This window comes from Mus pahari, chromosome 5 (genome assembly GCF_900095145.1).
Source record: "Mus pahari chromosome 5, PAHARI_EIJ_v1.1, whole genome shotgun sequence".
NCBI lineage: Eukaryota > Metazoa > Chordata > Mammalia > Rodentia > Muridae > Mus > Mus pahari.
This window is the reverse complement of record NC_034594.1, coordinates 117,907,140-117,914,934: the sequence shown is the minus strand read 5'-3', so window position 1 is coordinate 117,914,934 and position 7,795 is coordinate 117,907,140. Positions and strand designations below refer to the sequence as shown.

Sequence of the window (7,795 nt, the reverse complement as noted above, 5' to 3'; positions counted from 1 at the left end):
ATGATGTTCACGTCATCTTTTAATGAGTGGACTGTTTCACGTTCAGGAGAACTGTCTATTATATTTGGACCAAAAAAAATGGTAGATGATAAAAAATGATAATAACAAGAAGACAAGTTTAAAAAAGTGGAGAGTCCTCAAAATTCCACTGAACTTAGTTCCTTTCTCATAGTGTTATCCCTATTAACTATCACTAATTTTTATCTATGAATTTATCTCTTTATTAGGGACTTCCTCATGTGAGGTTTTCCGTGAATTGTTCAGATCTCCAGACTGTGAACAAGAGATAGATGTAGTACTATGGTATTTAAATTAGTGGGTGCACAGGGTTATTCTAGACAGTACATCCTGTCACTCCTGGGGACCTCTGTGTTCCTAGGACACTACCTACTCTCACAGCCTCAGGAACATTCTTTAATACAACATCTGTTATTTCTGACTCACAAGGCAATGGTGGGAGGTCTGAAATTTAGACTCTTGGCTGTTTCTATTAGAGCTCCTTAGTCCCTCTAGCTCAGACTCTGATGATCTGCTCTTGTACATCCCTAGATCTGGGGTACCACCTAATTACCTATCTTGAGTTTTAAGCCACTCCATTGAAAATGTGTGTGTCATAATTTCTTTCTTTCATTCATTTGAAAGGAAGTTTCAAGTGTTATTCATAGTTCTCTGACATAACTTGCCAGCATGGTCACGAATTTAATATTATATCTTTGCACTAAAATTTTGGTCACTTAAATGGAAGAACAGGAACTTGCCTGTTAGGTCAGTTGTATTGATTCTTTTCCAAACAGCTTTAATATCAGCTCTAACACATGTTCACAGCATTGCCGGGTTAATCTCACTTTCAGAGTTACAGACATCTCTTTTGTAAAATGAGAATAATATCATCTCTCTATTCAGCACTATTGTACTGGTTGAACATAAAAGACATAGTTCGATGCATGGTACCCCTTGAGCACAAAAATAATTGCCATTTTCTCTTATGAGTAATAATGTACACACCTGTGAGTACAGTCATTTTTTTTTCTCTTTTTCCTACCAAAAGAACAAACTCTTAGTATTTAGGATCTACGATACCCTAACCCAATTTGTTTTCTGAAATTTATCTCTAGAAAATTTGCTTGTGAAACACAACTTACACTAATGTGGCAACTGCTCCATCCCTCATATGCACATCAGCAAATCTCCTGCTACAGGCTTTTGCTCATTGTCCATTTTATTCTCACCCCAAAAATTACACCCTTAAAAATTAAAATTCAAGTTTCATCTTTTCTATGAAATGATTTAGAAATATACTTCTGTTCTAATTTTTAGTACATTCAATTATTCCTCTTTTAATTATAACTAGTTGGGGTAATGAATTTATTTCCAAAGGCACTTGCTCAATAAATTGTGAAACTCTTTGAAGAATAGACATTGTTTATGAATTTCACATTCCACTGAGAGACTAAAAATGTCATTTGTTCCTAGTAGGCATGTACTATTGTTCAATGAAAGATAAATATTAGTAACGAAAGAGAAATATATCAAGCTATATTTATTATGTCAATTTATGTGCCAGTGATGAAAACCTGACAAAATAAATGGAATAAATAGAGTTAATCATTTGATATAAATATCAAGCAGGCACTCGCTTAGCTAGACTCAGTAATTTAGAGATATAGTATCATACGAATAAGCAAAGTTTACAAAAAAGGTAAGGGCAAGAAAGCATCACACTGTTCTTAATAAAGCCAGTGAAAACATGAAATCAAATTAGTATGAAGTTCATTTAAAATCCTACAACACATAATCAAAAAGTGATTTAAAAAAAAATCACCCTACAGATAGGACCAGTCAACTAGAAAAACTAAGAAATCAAACACTTTATGTTCCACAGAGTAAGAATATTTCAACTATCAAATGACACTAAAATGTATCTGCTACCCTTAGATATGCAAACTTCAGTTGTTACAGAGATTAAGACACAGCCTTTAAGAATATATAGATCAGAAATGTGTAGTCTGAGTCTCAGGAAATGATGAGAAATTAATATAGGAAATATTTGTTGGAAACTATTCATTAATAGCTACATTCAACGCAATGTCATTAAACCAAAGGGCTTTATAAAAATGGAAATTAGAAAGCACCAAGTTTATGTAGCCTTTTCTAGGAGAAACTGTTTCATAATCTCTCCTAGAAATACTTCCTGGTATTCTGGTATTTACAATCTTTCTGACCCCTCTTGTGCAATGTTACTTGAGCCACAGGTGTAGACTTTGGAATGAAGACATATCTACTAACACTGTTCTGCCAAAAACCTACTAGTATCTGTACTGTGTCCAGTTTGGGTTTTCTGCCATTTGCTGTAAAGAGAGGGTTTTTTTGATGGGGTTGTTAGTGACATTTATCTGTGGCTACAAGGATAATATGGGGGGGGGGGGATAAAAATGTAGAAGGAATTAAACTGTCTTAACATAGTGGTGACAATAGATTCCTTTCTAAGGCCCATGGCCTCCCTATCCCAGTATACAGGATAGGTTCCCAATACCATGATTTTCTTCCTCTTGAGAGAGCCTTAAATCCAGTAAGAATGCTTTTAGATGCTAACATCATTTAAGTGCCACTTATTGTACCTTAAAGCATTTCTTGCCAAGAACAGAACAATGTAAATATCAATGAACATGTTAATGTGGGAGGAAAATGTTGTGGGATCCCATCCATAGACAAAGAACCACAGACCACTAACAACTGATGGGAAAAGGAACATTAGTTTCTCCCTGGAATAAGCCCCTTATTGGCTTGTCCAAATAACAGTGATCAATCCTGAAATCATATCCACACGAGCAAAAAAATAATATGGTCTTAGAAGAATAGACAGAGAAATTATAGATGATACATGATAGATAGATGATAGATAGATAGATAGATAGATAGATACCCATGCGTATAAACACACACACACACACACACACACACACACACACACACACATACACACACATAAATGCATGCAATAATAATCAAATAGGGGAACATGAAAGAAGTTCAAGGAATGTTAGCTGGGAGGGGCTAGATATAAATGAAAAGAAATGGCGAAAAGTGATACAGCTCTATTTCAATTAAAAGCATATTTTGAAGAAAGCAAAAAAAGGAAGAAGAAAAAAGAGAGGAGAAAATGAGGGGAGGAGAGGAAGAGGGGGAAGAGAAAAAAGAAGAGGTGAAGGATGAGGAGGGGGAGAAGGAAGAAGAGAAAGGGGAAGATGGTGGAGAAGGATGAGGAGGATGAGGAAGAAGAGCAGGAAAAATCCAAGTTGACAGAGCTGTGGCAAAATCAGATGTTAATTCAAAATTTAAAATGTTTGTAACCCTATTATAGGGGAATGCGAGGGCACTGAGGTGGGTGGGGAGCACCCTCATAGAAACAGGAGGGATGGGGGAGAGGATAGGGGTTTTAACTGGGAAGGTGGATAACATTTAAACCGTAAATAAATAAAATAGCCAATAAAATAAAATTTAAAAAAAGAATATTTGTAACCTAGACACATTCCAGATGTTATAGGATGATATACTGCTGGAAAACAAGTTTTCAAAGCACTGAAGATACTTTTGTGCATTTTCACTTAGTGAGGGGATACTAAGCCTGTTTTAGTTATTAGGCAGCATGCTTATGGGCCTATCACACATAAATTTCACAGGACAAAAAGTTAGTTTCTAAAATCTAAAAGTTCTTTAAAAATAATGAAAGAATCACCATTTATGGTAGACTATGGAAAGATAGAAAATAGTGATTATACCAATGTTTAAAGCAACACAAATGGAATTCCGAAGGCAACAAAGATACTTTTCAAAAATAAATCATTTGAGCAAAAGCCTTTCCTAAGGCATATAAAAAGATGAATGGCCGTAGTTTAAATACAATAAATTATTTAAGAACTAAGGCTGATATAGAGAAACTGTGTCTTTTTTGTTTTGTTTTGTTTTGTTTTGTTTTTTTGAGACAGGATCTCTCTGTATAGCCCTGGCTGTCCTGGAACTCACTCTGTAGACCAGGCTGGCCTCGAACTCAGAAATCCACCTGCCTCTGCCTCCCAAGTGCTGGGATTAAAGGCGTGTGCCACCACTGCCCAGCGAAACTGCGTCTTTTAAATGGAGAAATGCATTGTATTGCTTCCTTGGTGTTTGATGTGAAAGTCAGTGTCATTTAAAAATCATCCATCGTGAATGAAGGAGGAAACGCTTCTTTTTAAGAAGTCTACAGGTGACTGAAAAGTCTTCGTCTTTTCAAATATCTAAATATTTAGAAATTATTTTTTTAAAGTGGCAAGAATATAAATGTGTCAGGAAAAAAAAAACTTTTCATCTATCCAACAAAATACTGAACAATTATCTAAGATTTTCCCTCAAATCATAAGAATCCAGATTATGTTTCTAAAACCAAAATTGCTATCAAGGCATCAGACTTCACAAACATGGATATGAGAAAAGTAGTTCTGTAGGTGTTTTTGGTAACTAAACACTAAATGAGATAAGAAAAAGCAAAAAAGATACAGAAAGAAACATTTGAAATTGTAGAAGACTACAATCACTTAAGTCTAAGAAGTCTTCAAAGGAGAAAGGTCAAAACTTTTAAAATAATCAGAATCTATAATGCCAGAAAATACATAACCAATTTTCTTTTTCTCTATTTTAGTGACAGATGCTTTATTAGCTATTTCTTCTTTTGGAGGGATTATAATATAGTTACATCATTTTCCCTTCCCTTTATTTCCTCAAAGACATATTACCTGCCCCCCTTTATTTCTTTCAAATTCAGGATCTCTTTCTTTTTATTAATTGTTGCTATATTCACATACATATTCCTGAATCCATAAATACAACTGTTCAATTTATACAGTGAAACCTGTGTATATGTCTTAGGGATGACCAATTGGTATTAGATAACCAATTTGTTTGCTATTTCTTGGGGAAGGACATTTCTCTACCTTTCAGCATTCTTTGTTGCCTGTAGTTCTTTGCCCAGAGATGAAGACACAGACTTCATTCACTTTAGCGTGTCTGTTGTTTTCATCCTTTTTTAGCAATCATACAATGATACTTTTTGGATGTAGCTTCTGAAATTCCTAGGAGACACAAAAATCACTGCAAACTCACTGTTTCTCTAGCTCTTAGAATCTTTCCGCCCCTCTTTTGAAATGATATCTGAGCTTTAAGTGTGACAATTGTACTGTCCATGAGGACTGGGCTCCAGAACTCTGTATTTAGATTGGTTGTGGTTTCTACAGAGGTATCTGTCTGTTCCAAAGAGAAGTCTCCTTGGTGAGGGCTGAGGAATATACTTAATCTGTGGGTATAAGTACAAATATTTACAATGTAGATAGAGAGTATGCTGGTTTAATAAAGTAGCAGTTGTAGGTTCTTCTCTATGATTCATGACTTCATTAGCCATGGATAACTGGCTAGGTTCCCAGTACCAGGCATGATTCACTCTTATTGTATGGGTATTAAGTTCAATTAGAAAGCTATTGGATATATTGCCACGATATGCATCCCACCACTGCTCCCTTAGAATTGTCATGCTGTCATGCTGCTCATTGCTGTGGTTCATAGATGACATAGCTAGGTAGTACCATTGGATGCATCCCTCTTATTGAAGCTTCATGGTGCCTTCTTGTACCATGAAAGCCTGTCTACAGGGAGGTCCTGTGTCTGTAGATCATAGTGTCTTCAGCAACCTACCTTCTATCTCTGGGAGCAAACTAAATTTCCAAAGATAACAATAGAAAGCATTTTCTGATATATCTTGTTTTATGCAAATAAAATGACCACTTAGATGACTCAAGCAATCCTATCAAGTATGTAGAAGACAACATGAGGATGGAGAGGAAATGAAGAAAGTATATATACTCAGACCATGTATTCCACTTAAACAAAGGAGACAAGGAACAAGAAAACAAATGCATAGATAATTCCATAAAGTTGTAAGTGCTTTGAAAAAATAAAAATCAAGTGATGTGGAAAGAAGGTGCAAGGCTACAATAATTCAACTGAGAATTGTTAGCAGGAAAGAAAAGCTGTTAGAAGGCATAGAACTGCCAGAATCTCTGAGAGAGAATAAAACTGTCAGAAGGGATAAGATTTGAGCAAAGTGATTAGTCATAAGAAGCAGACATCTGTGCTGAGGTCTTTGGATATAAACCCAAGGAAAACATATCTAAATGGTCCAAAGATGTGACAGTGGTGCCTGAAAATAACTGAAAGACATTTTAATATTTCAGCTGCCTAAGACCTTATGAGGCCATGTGAATGACCTCACCCTGAATATTAACCAAAATTTTATAAGCAAGTAAATATATTTTTAAAAGATCCCCCAGCTTTCTCTGAAGAAAAACAAAAGGAAACTAGTTATAAAGATAATGCAATAAGCTGGCCTAAGACCAGAACTCAGGAGAAAAGACAAACTTGAAAATAATTAGCATTGAGAGCCAAGGATTACTAGAAGAGTCAAGATAAAAAGGAAAGAAAAAGATATGGTGCTTGGGAACAAGGTGGTATTTCAGAGTTCAGGAAGGAGAACCAGTGAATACAAAGAAACATCAGGTAAATTAAAGATGAACAAAGGTAGTGTGTTATCATATAAGCCAAATGATAGAGTTCTTTCAAGGAAAGTGCCATGATCTATGCTGAAGACTGGAAAGAAATCAGAGCCCATTTTTATAGCTAAACAGAAGCATTTACAAGGGCATGATGGAAGCAAGGTATAATATATAAAGTAATTTACGTAAATTTTGATGTAAAAATAAGATAAAAGAGCAGATTGGAAGGTGGCTGGCTAAGAAGTCTTTCTGCACTCCTCTGTAATAAACTATGCTACAGTCAAACTGTGAAAATTAGAAGAACCAAATTCCATAAATTACAGGAGTCTGCCTCTAAAGATCAGTGGCAGAGCCTTGGCATATCATACATGAGTCTATAAATATAGTTCCCAACACCGTTTGGTGTGTGTGTGTGTGTGTGTGTGTGTATTTGTGCTTAGGCATGTGCACGTGAAAGTATGTGTATATATGTATGTAAGTGTGCATGTGTATGTGTGTGCATGTGTATGTATGTATTGTGTTAATTGTGTTTGTTTGTAAACAAGTAAATACATAAACAGTTCTTTCGTAAAGCAGCAAGTCATATAAAAATAAGTTCCTTCAGAATAGCAGCAGATTTATCAGTAGTTACCTTACAGACAAGAGGAGGATGACATTATAGACTCAAAGCTGGAAAAATAAATTGTCAACCAAAATATACCCAGAAAAGCTATTCTCAAAGGATGAAAGAGAAGTGAAAACTTTCCTAAAGAAAACAAAAGCTCAAGAAATTTGTCAACATTTTATCAGCTCTACAAGAGATGCCCAAGGGAGCAGTTTATAGAAATTGAAGGATGACTACCAACATAAAAATGCACAAAACTACAAAAATTGTGCAAAATAGTGCTAAAATATGAAGGTGGATGAGGAATCTAACTCTATTTGTACAAATAAATCACCAAGCCACAAAAATGAACAAGAAAGGTGGAAACAAAAAAGGATACATAAAACCAGAAAAAAAATGACAGTACTGACTCTATTCATTATTAATAATGTTTAATATTGCACTGGCAGTTCTTCTTTCTTTCTTTTTTTTATTTTATTAGATATTTTCTCCAATTACATTTCAAATGTTATCCCCTTTCCTGGTTTCCCCTCTGAAAACCCCATCCCCTTAACCCCTTCCCTCTCCCCCTGCTCACCAACCCACCCACTCCCATTTCCTGGCCCTGGCATTC

General features: G+C 35.4%; 1 protein-coding gene across 2 annotated transcripts in view; it reads left to right on the top strand.

Moving 5' to 3' along the window:
- The window catches only part of Rgs13 (regulator of G protein signaling 13), a 38,708-nt gene that overhangs the window by 10,250 nt on the left and 20,663 nt on the right, over positions 1-7,795 (top strand). The window lies entirely within an intron of this gene.